Source organism: Onychostoma macrolepis, chromosome 17 (assembly GCF_012432095.1).
Source record: "Onychostoma macrolepis isolate SWU-2019 chromosome 17, ASM1243209v1, whole genome shotgun sequence".
In the NCBI taxonomy this organism is placed as follows: Eukaryota; Metazoa; Chordata; class Actinopteri; order Cypriniformes; family Cyprinidae; genus Onychostoma; species Onychostoma macrolepis.
Window position 1 is genome coordinate 631,447 of NC_081171.1, and position 14,753 is coordinate 646,199.

Sequence of the window (14,753 nt, forward strand, 5' to 3'; positions counted from 1 at the left end):
TGACCGCAAAAACACTCAAACACATCGGGACACTAACACACTCATGAACACCACACACTGCTGTTCATCTGATAAACACCACGATTAATGCAGATCATCATGGGAGAAAAGACTTCAGGTCACTACTTCAGAATCAAGCAGGAAGAAAAGCAGAAAGAAAGAAAGACAGCTGCACTGCTTCAAAATCATCAAGATGGACAGATAAATAAATAAAAAATGAATGAATGAATAAAAGTTGCACTGCTTTAAAATCATCAGGATAAATAAATAAATACCCAAATCTGCAGTTTCCTTTCCACTGAAACAGTATAACTTTATAGTAGTTCAGTCTGTGAGAAAGGTAAAGTAATTAGTGTTGTAAATAAATACCCACCCACACACACACACACACACATGTAAACTCCTGCCAAGCGTTTGTAAGTCTCCAGGTGGATTCCAGCTGAATGACTGAATGATTCGCTCTCAGAATGGAAGAAATGTTCACAGACTGCAGCGATTGTGAAACAGTTCAGCAGCACTAATGCTTTTTTCCACATAAATCCCAACATTAACATGAGGAGGAGACACTTGTCCGAAGGGAGCAGAAGAAGCTGACACACACACACACACACACGCTCACACACACTCTCTCACACTCTCTCACACACACACACACACACACACACACTTGTTTCACTATCCTTGTGGGGACATTCATAGGTGTAATGGTTTTTATACTGTACAAACCGTATGTGCTATTGTCCTACACCAACCTAAACCTACCCCTTACAGGAGACTTTCTGCATTTTTAGATTTTCAAAAAACTTCATTCTGTGTGATTTATTAGCTTGTTTGCCTGTGGGGACCTCAATTTAGGTCCCCACCGTGACACGAGTCCCCATGAGTCTGTGTGTATTCAGGTTTAAGTCCCCACCTGAATAGAAAAACAAGTACACACACACACACACACACACACACACTCTCACACACACACGCGCACACACACATTTCTGTTACTTGACATAAACATGAAATGGAATAAAATAAAATATAAAACACTTTTTTCTATTAGTTGCAATTTTTCATTTTCATTTATTTTAAATTGTACTGTGCTAAAATACAACTGAAAAAATAACAATGAACAAAAACTATACAGACACAATTAAAAAAAGACAAAAACACATTAACTAAACTCTAAACTACTAAAACTTTAACTAAAATTAAAATGAAAATGGAATTTTATATATGTATATATATATATATATATATATATATATATATATGAAGAGTTCATTTGCAAAAACAGAAAATGTTTTTTCATTGTGCATTCCAATTAATCTCAATCAAACTGCAGTTGGGTTATTTTGATTAAGTTAAAAAATAACTAAAAAATACAGCTAACTAACACAATAAAACAATTAAAGCATGATAACATAATAAAAAACATGATTTTTGAAAATTAAATAGCAAGTTATCTGTTTTTGCAAATAAACTCTTCATATGTGACCCTGGAGCACAAAACCAGTCATAAAGGTTAATGTTTTACAATAATTATTTTTAAATAATCTTCCCATTGATGTATGGTTTGTTAGGATCGGAAAATATTTGGCTGAGATACAACTATTTGAAAATCTGGATTCTGAGGGAGCAAAAAAATCTAAATATTGAGAAAATCACCTTTAAAGTTGTTCAAATGAAGTTCTTAGCAATGCATATTACTGATAAAAAAAGTTTTGGCATATAAGAGAAATGTATAATTTTGACCCATACAATGTATTGTTGGCTATTGCTACAAATATACCTGTGCTGCTTATGACTGCTTTTGTGCTCCAGGGTCACATATAAACTATAGAAGTATCTGAACAGCAGTATAAGAACCCTGCTGTAATCATCTGTGAGCAGAATCATTAACACATGCTTCACATTTAGACGCTACTATAATGGGAAAGAATTTCTAATTACGCAACTTACAAGAGTTCCGAATTAAATATATGAATGTTTCTACTGCATTTTTTTATAGAATTAATTGTACAAAATGGATACTTAAATTGACAATTATATATAAACACTGGAAAGTCGCAGCATTTCCAAACATGATTCATTACATTTCAACACATTTCTGTCACTGTACATCATGATGAACACAGACCCATTAGTTCAAATTAAATACACATATTCCACTGAACGCTACTGGGGATAATTAGTCAAATTTATTAAGAAGGGGTTAATACATCAGCCAATTCCATAATGTGGTTCCGGAACAGCTTCAACTCGGTTAAGAGGATTCCTGTCATTCCCAGTTGCTGACAAATCCGAGTTCAAGGTTGAGATTTCCCTACTTATGCAACTAATTGTTTTTCCCAGTCTGTAGCTGGATGCTCTTCATCATCTGAGTCAGAGCCTTGCGGATGTTCCTGTCCATATAAGGAACTCAGATCCATCAGGAAACGCTTCTCAGATATTTCAGTCCGGAACACATCAGATCGGAAACACGTTTCTCCTTTCACACTTATATTGTTGCACTGTGAATATTGTGGCTCAAATGATGTTAACACTTTACAATAATGTTCCATTTATTAACATTAGCTAACTACATTATAGTTAACATGAAAAATACTTCTAAGTATTTATTAATTATTAATTTGTTATTTTATATTAATTCATTCTATTATTATTTTATTTAAATTATTTATTGAAATTTAAATATTATTGTTAATGTAATTATTATTCATGGAATGTATTATTATTATTGTTGTTTTTATTATTAATAATATTATTAATTTTGACATTTAGCAACACAATATTAAAATGGAATAGTTTTATCTGGTTATATATTAATTAATGGACCTGAGCTAACATGAACAAATGTTACTAAATACTTTAATAAATGTATTGCTCATTGGTATTTAACACATTAACTAACATTACTAATGGGACCTTAATGTAAATCGTTGCCCAAATGGTTTGTGTTGTTACTCATTTATAAGCTGCTTTGGATAAAAGTGTTTGCTGAATGAATGTAAATATTCATTTTTGCCCATACTAAATTAAGCACATTCAAAAACCACCAAAACTTCACAATAAAAAAAAAGTAAATCCACCCATAAACTACCGTAAACCACCAAAACCTCACTCTAAATACAAAAAAATAACCAAAATCCACCCATTGTCACGGTCACTGTGCAGTGCACACACAATAGCCACATGAAGACGAAGGTTTAAAGGGGATAAAGTATTTAATATAACTCAAGATGAGGAGATTCAGCACACACAGGGTAACATTAACAATAACCGACAACCAGAACTCAAAGGACAGGAACTCATATAGGGCAGATAACGAGGGACAGACAGGTGGACACAATGAAGGTTATTAACTAATAATTAGATAATGAACTAATGAGGACAGGAACAGAACCAAATATGGGCAAACAGGAAGGGAACACAGGCAGAGACAAAACTAGAGTCCAGTGGGTTGTGACAGTTCGCCCCTCTCCCGGAAGATGTGGCCTCACGCCGTGGAACAAAGGGAGGGACGGTGGGGGACTCAGGAGGAGGAAAAAGGAGTGGATGTGGGATGGTGACAGGGGACGGCGAAAGGCCGGCAGGAAGGCAGGCAGGCAGACAATACTGGAGGAGGTTCGGGCGGACAACGGACACCCGGGAGGAGGACGACTAACAGAGTCCAGGGTGGAAATGGAAGGAGCCAGGGCGGATCAGATGGAGGGAGGAGCCAGGACGGAGACAGGAGGGACTTGGAGCAGGGGGAGCCCGGCGGTACCCAGGCCACAGTCATGATGGTGGCCCATGGAGGAGCCATGGTGGAGGAGTGGCCACCAACTCCATGGGGCCGACCAACGGCGGCGGAGCAGGTGGAGGGAAAGAGGAGCCCAACGGAGCCAGAGGGACAGAAGGACGGAGCAAAGCTGGAGGAGTGCACTCCCGAGGTGGAGGTAGGGGGACGACTGACCAAGGCGGAGCCGGAGGGACGAGGGAGCCCGGTGGAGCTGGTGGAGCTGGTGGACTGACGGGCTCCGGTGGAGACGAGGGAGCTGGAGCCGCTGGGTCGCAGGACCGAGGCGGAGTCTGGGCCTCGGAGGCTGAAGGCGTCGAGGGATCCTCCAGAATCAACGCCAATGGAGCTGGAGATCGGCAGACCAGCGGCGAACCCCCGCCACAGATGGTGAGCTGAGGGTGAGCAGAGAGGCTGACGGAATCCAGCGATGAAGGTGTTGAAACAGGGGCCAGATCAATAAGAGGAGGTGGGAGAGGGAGGTTGGGTGGGTGGGATATATTCCCAGGCATACAGTTCGGGAGATGGCTGAATGACAAGTGTATCCGAATGAAAGTCTATTAAGTCTCTCAGGTCCAGCTCGTACTCACCCCCAGGCGCCGTGGGCGGGGCTATCCATAGCCCCCGCGATCTCCACAGCTGTGTCCACCGTCGCCGGTGTGACTTGCAGGACACCAGTACCCACTCGATGAAGGTGGTGAGGCTCTCTTGAGGACCGTCCCCAGACAACTGTGCTTGTGTGGAGGTGTTCAGTCCAGCTTGATAAAACGAGCAGAGGCAGTTGTCCGGGTAGTGTGTCAGGCTGGCAAGAAACACAAAGTCTTCGGTGTGGTCCTCGAGAGAGCGGCCCCCCTGCTCCAGCAGGAGGACGAGGACAGCAGGATCATCCATGACAAGCAAAAAACTGGCAAAAACGGAAAACAAAACGAGGGGAAGATGCCGCTATACTTTACTTCTTAGGTCGGTTATTCTGTCACGGTCACTGTGCAGTGCACACACAATAGCCACATGAAGACGAAGGTTTAAAGAGAATAAGGTATTTAATATAACTCAAGATGAGGAGATTCAGCACACACAGGGTAACATTAACAATAACCGACAACCAGAACTCAAAGGACAGGAACTCATATAGGGCAGATAACGAGGGACAGACAGGTGGACACAGTGAAGGTGATTAACTAATAATTAGACAATGAATTAATGAGAACAAGAACAGAACCAAATATGGGCAAACAGGAAGGGAACACAGGCAGAGACAAAACTAGAGTCCAGTGGGTTGCGACACCCATAAACCATCAAAACCTCACAATAAAAAAACAGAAAAAAAAAAATCCACCCATAAACTACCATAAACCACCAAAACATCACTATAAATAACAAAAACCTAACCAAAAATACATCAACAAACCACTCATAAACCACCATAAACCACCATAAAAAAACACCAAAACAACCCAAAACCACTCATAATTCACCCAAAACCCATCTTAAATGACAAAAAAACACCAAAAGCACCAAAAAAACCTAACTCCCACCAAGAAACAACCCCAAAATGCCAAAAAAAACACTTATAAACTACCAGAAATCCCCCTTACAACCAAAAAATCCCCACCAAAAACCAAAATAATTCATTAATAAATTAAAAACACCAAAAAATACAAGTCCAACTAAAATCCACTCTTAAACCACCATTAAAAGCACACCAAAAACAACCCAAAACCACTCATAAACCATGAAAACCACCTACAAACCACCCAAAACTCACTTTAAATCACAAAATTTTGCCACTGGAATTGATGTCAGTGGCGTTGAAATTTTGCAGCAGAGCGATGATATCTCAGATCATTATCTAGTCTCCTGTATATTCCATATAGCTAAAGCTGTAAAGCCAACTTCTTGTTACAAATATGGTAGAACCATTACCTCTACCACAAAAGACTGCTTTATAAATAATCTTCCTGACTTATCTCAGTTCCTCAGCATATCCAATAGCTCAGAACAACTTGATGATGTAACAGGAACTATGGACTCTCTCTTTTCTAGCACTTTAGATAAGAGTCCAACACTGTGGTATAATGAGCACACTCGCACCCTAAAGAGAGCAGCCCGGAAAATGGAGCGCAGCTGGAGGAAAACTAAATTAGAGGTTTTTATTTTAGCTTGGCGGGAAAGTACCCTATCCTACAGAAAAGCATTAAAAACTGCTAGATCTGATTACTTTTTGTCTCTTCTAGAAGAAAACAAACATAACCCTCGGTATTTATTCAATACAGTAACTAAATTAACGAAAAATCAAGCATCAACAGGTGTTGGCATTTCCCAAGAGCATAGCAGTAATGACTTTATGAACTACTTCACTTCCAAGATCGATACTATCAGAGATAAAATTGTATCCTTGCAGCCGTCAGCTACAGTATCGCATCAGATAGCTCACTATAGATCCCCTGAGGAACAATTTCATTCATTCTCTACTGTGGGAGAGGAAGAATTGTATAAACTTGTTAAATCATCTAAACCAACAACATGTATGTTAGACCCGATTCCATCTAAACTACTAAAAGAGCTGCTTCCAGAAGTCATAGATCCTCTTTTGGCTATTATTAATTCATCATTGTCATTAGGATATGTCCCCAAAACCGTCAAATTGGCTGTTATTAAGCCTCTCATTAAAAAACCACAACTTGACCCCAAAGATCTAGTTAATTACAGACCAATCTCAAATCTCCCTTTTCTGTCAAAGATACTAGAAAAGGTAGTATCCTCACAATTATATTCCTTCTTAGAGAAAAATGATATCTGTGAGGAATTCCAGTCAGGATTTAGACCGTATCATAGTACTGAGACTGCTCTCATTAGAGTTACAAATGACCTGCTTCTATCATCTGATCGTGGTTGTATCTCTTTATTAGTTCTACTGGATCTTAGCGCTGCGTTCGACACTATCGACCACAACATTCTTTTGAATAGACTACAAAACTTTGTTGGCATTAGTGGAAGCGCCTTAGCATGGTTCAAATCGTACTTATCTGACCGCCATCAGTTTGTAGCAGTGAATGAAGAGGTATCATATCGATCACAAGTGCAGTATGGAGTACCTCAAGGCTCAGTACTAGGGCCGTTACTTTTCACGCTTTATATGTTACCCTTGGGAGATATTATCAGGAGACATGGTGTTAGCTTTCACTGTTATGCTGATGATACTCAGCTCTATATTTCTTCGGCCCGGTGAAACACACCAAATTGAGAAACTAACGGAATGCATAGTCGATATAAAAACTGGATGACGAATAATTTTTTACTGCTAAATTCTGAAAAAACAGAGGTGTTAATTATCGGACCTAAAAACCCCACATGTAACCTAGAACACTGTCTAACACTTGATGGCTGCTCTGTAAATTCTTCTTCATCAGTCAGGAACCTAGGTGTGCTGTTCGATAGCAATCTGTCATTTGAAAGCCATGTTTCTAGCATCTGTAAAACTGCATTTTTCATCTCAAAAGCATATCTAAATTGCGACCAATGCTCTCAACGTCAAATGCAGAAATGTTAATTCATGCGTTTATGACCTCAAGGTTAGACTATTGTAATGCTTTATTAGGTGGTTGTTCTGCACGCTTGATCAACAAACTACAGTTAGTCCAAAATGCAGCAGCTAGAGTCCTTACTAGAACCAGGAAATATGACCATATTAGCCCGGTTCTGTCAACACTGCACTGGCTGCCTATCAAACATCGGATAGATTTTAAAATCTTGTTAATTACTTATAAAGCCCTGAATGGTTTAGCTCCTCAGTACTTGAGCGAGCTCTTATCGCATTATAGTCCTCCACGTCCGCTGCGTTCTCAAAACTCCGGCCGTTTGATAATACCTAGAATATCAAAATCGACTGCGGCCAGCAGATCCTTTTCCTATTTAGCACCCAAACTCTGGAACAGTCTACCTAACACTGTTCGGGAGGCAGACACACTCTGTCAGTTTAAATCTAGATTAAAGACCCATCTCTTTAGCCTGGCGTACACATAACACATTAATACGCTTCTATTATTCAAATCCGTTAAAGGATTGTTAGGCTGCATTAATTAGATCAACCGAACCGAACACTCCCATAACACACGATGTACTCGTTACATCGTAAGAAGAATGGCATCTACGCTAATATTTGTCTGTTTCTTTCCTATTCTGTTTCTCAGTTCGTATCCGATCAGATGGTGGATCAGCACCAAGAGATGATGTCTACAGCCCTGATCGTCAGCGGAGACCAGCACACCCAGATGAGCCCCAGAGATATATCCCCAGATATATCAACCAAAAATAACAAAATAACTAAAATATAATAAAATACCTAACTACATAATACTACTATTGTTAGAAATTGCAACAAAATTAAAATAGAAATATAAACTTTTGAACTGCGGGTTTCGTCTGGTCAGAGGAGAACTGACCCCCGACTGAGCCTGGTTTCTCCCAAGGTTTTTTTCTCCATTCTGTCTCGGAGGGAGTTTTGGTTCCTTGCCGCTGTCGCCTCTGGCTTGCTCAGTTGGGGACACTTAATTTCTAGCGATTATCGCCGATTTGATTGCACAGATACTATTTAAACTAAACTGAGCTAGACAATGACATCTCTGAATTCAATAATGAAATGCCTTTAACTGAAAATTGAGTGTTTAATCTTATCATTATACATTACTGACACTCTATCCTCCAATTTGATACTGTTAAGTGCTTTGACACAATCTGTATTGTTAAAAGGGCTATATAAATAAAGGTGACTTGACTTGACAAAAAAAAAAAACAGCAAAAGAAGAGCACCAAAAAAAAAATCAAGCCCAAATCAAAACACCAAAAACCACAAACTTGAATACAGTTATAAAATTGACAGATAGCAATGGAAGCCTGTTTCCAAAATTAATTCAACTTAAAAACATTTTCAAGTAAAATCAAATGGCTGTACAAGTCATTTCAACTCTACAATTCTTTTTAAAAATCTTCTCTTGTTGAACCTCACAACTTAAAAAATTAAGTTGAAATTTGAAATTATATTTTGATGAGTTAAAGTAATGAAAAAAAAAAAAAAACATGTTGGCGTGACTTATTAATCATATAACTTTTCTTAGTTCATCAATCAGTTCACCAAAGATAAAATCCAGTCACACACTCAATGTCTTCCTTGAAGATGTGAATCAGAGTCCTGCAGCGTGACTACAATTCATCTGCAGTGATTTTAAACAACACTTTATGATTGTTTTTTGTTCGTTTTGTTGTGAGATGATTCATTCAGAGAGACATATGGAGAACTGAAGCAATCACATTCATTGCTGATGCTTCGGCGAAGGCCACACAAGCGGTCAGTCTGATAAGCGCCCACATCTGTCACCATGGAAACCGCACAACAACGGCACAACAACCATCTCCCGTAAACCTCGAGACGTCTGGAGACAAACACTGCTGTAATCTGACGCAGAGCTTCCTGTGCTTCCTTCTACGGGCATCCAATATGAACTCAATGCAAACACTTCACAAGTTCATGCACTAATAAATCAGCACTGAAATCTTCATGTTTTTCTGTTATGCTATTATATGAACTAATTCAGCTGCTCAATATAAGGGTAATGTCAGTTTTGCTATTTATGATTTTATACTTCATACTTTCAATTAAGAAATTGCAAGTCCTATCACTATATGAGTCCTATCAAAAATAGAGGACAGGATGTCAAAATTTACTTTCTCTTTTGTGCAGAAATAATAGTAAAATGAAGTAAAATAAAATAGGGCGGAAAATACAGAGATATAATCAAATAAACTAAATATAAGGGAAAAAAGGGGAAAATATTAAAATAGAATCAAATATAAAAATATAAGTGAAATATAATAAAATATACAAAATATAAGGAAAAAGGAAATATTGAAATGTAATCAAATATATATATATATATATATATATATATATATATATATATATATATATATATAAATATATATATATTTTTTAATTTATTTATTTTTATTATATTTATATAAATCACATATATATATATTTTAAATATATATATATATATTTTTTTTCTGTGCTGAATAAGAATCACATTAGTGGTAAATAAACAGCAAGTTTTAAAAGGAATAAACCAGGTAACAAATTTAATTAAAAATCTCCAGTTTTCTTGTTGTGATTATAATGCTACGTAAAGGTTACAAAGATATTTCTTACAGTCTTCCGCAAGCTTTATTTTCACCCAAATTAAAACATTATTTGTAATATTCTAACATCACTAAAATGTCCAGTTTTCTTGTAATTACAACATTAGTTACAGGTTAAAAACGTTTCTTAGAATGTTCAAGTGCAAATAACATCATGATGTCGTTCTAAGAATGTTTGTTCTACAACTCTTTCTCTATGTTACAAGAATGTATATCAAATATTAATACAGTTCCACAAACATTACGTTAAGAATGTTTTGTCCGCACAATTATATAACATTAGTGAAGAATGTTCCCTGTTAGCTGGGACCCAAAAATGAAATAAAATGCATATCATGTGCATAATATTTCACTCAGTTGAGTTCTTCAGCGGTGGAGAAGCAACAGAAAACACATGCTCAGATTACCGTATAAACTGAGAAAAGAAGCGTCTGAATGGAAGCAGATGCAGTTACATAACAGATGGAGCACAGTTTGCTTTCAGAGCTCATCAGAATGACAGAGAAGTGCTGGATTGAGCTGCAGATCAGCGTCTGATGGACCAAACACGTGTGGCATTTCTCTCATAGCTCTTCTCAATCCTGGAGAGACTCCGAGTCACTTCATGAAGAGACACTTTGTGCCGTGAATGCTGGGAAGAGACGAGAACTGCATTCACTACATTCATCTGCTTATTAGTTTACTAGGGTGAGAATCACTAGAACCTTCTGTGAGCATTAAAGCGGATTCCTCAGATCCTGTGCAGATCAGATGCACCGTTTTCACCCAAAACACCAGGAGAAACTCCACAGACGCACACTGAAGGACCCCAATCACATCTACGGACCACAGGATCTCACCTAGCAACCAGAGAACACCATAGCAACCGCACAGACACTTTAAAGATGAAACAAAGTCTCAGCTTAGGGTAAATGGTAAATGTGACTTTATATCTCGCAATTCTAAGAAAAAAGTCAGGATTCAGAGAAAAAAAGTCAGAATTGTGAGAAAAAAGTCCGTATTGACAGAAGAAATGTCAACTGTGAAATATTAAGTCAGAATTGTGAGAAAATGTTTAAAATTGCAAATTATAGTCGGAATTGCAAGAAAAAAAGTCAGAATTGCGAGAAAAAAGTCAATTGCGAGATATAATGTCAGAATAGCAAATTAGTCAGAATTGCGAGATATAAAGTCACATTTGCAAATTATAAACTCAGAACTGCAAGAAAAAATTCAGAATTGTGAGAAAAATGTTAGAATTGTGAGAAAAAAGTCAGTATTGACAGAAGAAAAGTCAGAATTGCGAGAAAAAAGTCAAAATTACCAGAAAAAATTTCAGTATTGCGAGAAAAAAGTCATAATTGTGAGGAAAAAGTCATAATTGTGAGGAAAAAGTCATAATTGCGAGATATAATGTCAGAATAGCAAATTATAAAGTCAGAATTGTAAGATAAAAAGTATCAATCACCTTTTTTAAATTTATTGGTGGAAACAGGCTTCCATAGCTATCTGTCAATTTTATAACTGTATTCAAGCAATTATAATATTATCTCAATACTAAAATAACACTGGTTGGAAGCAGAAGTGAAACTGATGAAAGTACCCGAAGCAGTGACTCTACTGAGACAGAAGATGGAGATCTTGAAGGATTCATCCATGTGTTCTCTGTAAGATCTCAGTTTGATGGGTTCAGATCTGATCACAGCGTCTCTGGATCTCTGAGCTCCTGTGAAGATCTCCACACAGAGAGTCATCAGAGTTACACACCTGATCCGTCTCCAGAGGAAGCCTGTTATCTTAGCCTGCTGTTTTTGGCTGGTGAACATCAGGTCTTCAGTTCTGGAGACGTATGATACAAAGCCTCGAGTGACTCACAGGAAACCAGGACAGATAAACCTCAGACTCCACTTCCTGTGACGGAAAAGAGCCTCTGCCACTCCAGACGGGGTTATGATCGTTTAAATACAATTAAAACTGTTACAAAATTACTTACTTGGGGGGGGGGGGAAACTAACTGAAATAAAATATTAAAAACATTTCTCATTTTAATTGGGTTTAACTTGATATATTAAAATAGCTAAAAATGAATAAAACACTATTAAACTACAATTAAAACCATAAAAAAGAAAAGCTGTTACTTGAAATAAAATAAACAGGAACTGAAATAATATATATTAAAAAAATAAAAATTGATTTAAGCTACAGTACAACCCGAATTCCGGGAATGTTGGGACGTTTTTTTAAATTTGAATAAAATGAAAACTAAAAGAATTTTAAATCACATGAGCCAATATTTTATTCACAATAGAACATAGATAACATAACAAATGTTTAAACTGAGAAATTTTACACTTTTATGCACAAAATGAGCATTTCAAATTTGATGCCTGCTACAGGTCTCAGAATAGTTGGGACGGGGGGCATGTTTACCATCTCCTCTTCCTTTCAAAACAGTTTGAAGACGTCATCGAGGTTATGAGTTTCTGGAGTTTTGGTGTTGGAATTTGGTCCCATTCTTGCCTGATATAGGTTTCCATCTGCTGAAGAGTTTGTGGTCGTCTTTGACGTATTTTTCATGTAATGATGCGCCAAATGTTCTCTATAGGTGAAAGACCTGGACTACAGGCAGACCAATTCAGCACCCAGACTCTTCTACTACGCAGCCATGCTGTTGTAATAGCTGCAGTATGTGGTTTTGCATTCTCCTGCTGAAATACACGTCTTCTGGAGGGGAGCATATGTTGCTCTAAAACCTTTATATACATTTCATCATTCATAGTGCCTTCAAAAACATGCAAGCTGCCCATACCGTATGCACTTATGCACCCCCATACCATCAGAGATGCTGGCTTTTGAACTGAACGCTGATAACACGCTGGAAGGTCTCCCTCCTCTTTAGCCCGGAGGACACGGCGTCCGCGAAGAATGTCAAATTTGGACTCGTCTGACCATAGAGCACTTTTCCACTTTGAAACAGACTATTTTAAATGAGCCTAGGCCCACAGGACACGACGGCGCTTCTGGACCATGTTCACATATGGCTTCTTTTTGCATGATAGAGCTTTAGTTGGCATCTGCAGATGGCACGGTGGATTGTGTTCACCGACAGTGGTTTCTGGAAGTATTCCTGGGCCCATTTAGTAATGTCAATGACTGATGCTGATGCAGTGTCGTCTGCGGGCCCGAAGACCACGGGCATCCAACAAAGGTCTTCGGCCTTGTCCCTTACGCACAGAGATTTCTCCAGTTTCTCTGAATCTTTTGATGATGTTATGCACTGTAGATGATGAGATTTGCAAAGCCTTTGCAATTTGATGTTGAGGAACGTTGTTTCTAAAGTATTCCACAATCTTTTTACACACTCTTTCACAGATTGGAGAGCCTCTGCCCATCTTTACTTCTGAGAGACTCTGCCTCTCTAAGACATCCCTTTTATAGCTAATCATGTTACAGACCTGATGTCAATTAACTTAATTAGTTGCTAGATGTTCTCTCAGCTGAATCTTTTCAAAATGCCAACTTTTTTGAGACCTGTAGCAGGCATCAAATTTGAAATGAGCTCATTTAGTGGATAAAAGTGTAACATTTCTCCGTTTAAACATGTTATGTTATCTATGTTCTATTGTGAATAAAATATTGGCTCATGTGATTTAAAGGCTTTTAGTTTTCATTTTATTCAAATTTTAAAAAACGTCCCAACATTTCCGGAATTCGGGTTGTAGTTGCCAAGGCAAATTGATGTATTCAAATAATTAAAACTGAAATAAAAATGAATAAAAACTACATTAAACTAAAATAAAACTATATTAAATTATATTTAAAAACAATATTAACAATTATATATAATAAAAAAATTGTCACTTGAAATAAAGCATTAAAAATCTCAAGCTTTCCAGCTAGTTCTTGCTTTCATTTAGTTTTGATGTACTAAAATGACTAAAACTAAAATAAAGTTTTAAAAATTAAAACTATAATAAAAACTAAAATTAAAACCATAAAAATGTTACTTGAAATAAAATAAACATGAACTGAAATAAACTTGGTGTACTAAAATAACTAAAACTGAAATAAAATTAATAGAAGCTATACAGACATATTTAGAGAAAAAAGTAATAAAAACACAATAAATATACCAATACTTTAACCAAAATTAAAGTGAAAACAGAAAATACAAAAATAAACTATAATAGTATAGTAAAAGATTTTCCACTACTGTAGTCAGTTAATTAATCAATCAATCAATCAATCAATGCTCTCTAGTCTCACGTTGTTCTTTCAGAGTTCTTTCTTTTTAAAGGTCATTTTTGTTCCTCTGTTCATCTCTAGCATCACTGATATGCCACAGAAATGATGTTTTGATAGAAATTCATCTGAGAGAGTTTTTTCCAGGCAGTGAGATGTAAACACACGAGAGCGGCAGCACATGCTGCGGTCTGATTCACGTTTACTGCAGGAGTTTATCTTTATTCCCAGCAGTACGTCTCCGACCCGTCAAACACACAATCCAGAGAAGAAGCTGCTGCTGTGAGGAACACATGATGGAGAAAACAAGAAGCGCAGTATCTGTTTCTGAGTGCTAAAATCATGGTTCTGGATGATTCTGGCAGCGTTCACTCAAAATCTGAAGTGCAGAGGTTCAGATCATTGAGGCCCGCGATCAATCAGCTCTAGAAACAAACACAAACCTTTGCTCATCGAAAGAAAACAGGTTTAGTCCAATGCCAGAACATTAACCAGCATTTTCAGGAGAAAGAAAACACAACTTGAAGGTTAAAGTCAGCATGAAACTAAAATTCTATAAAGAAAATGA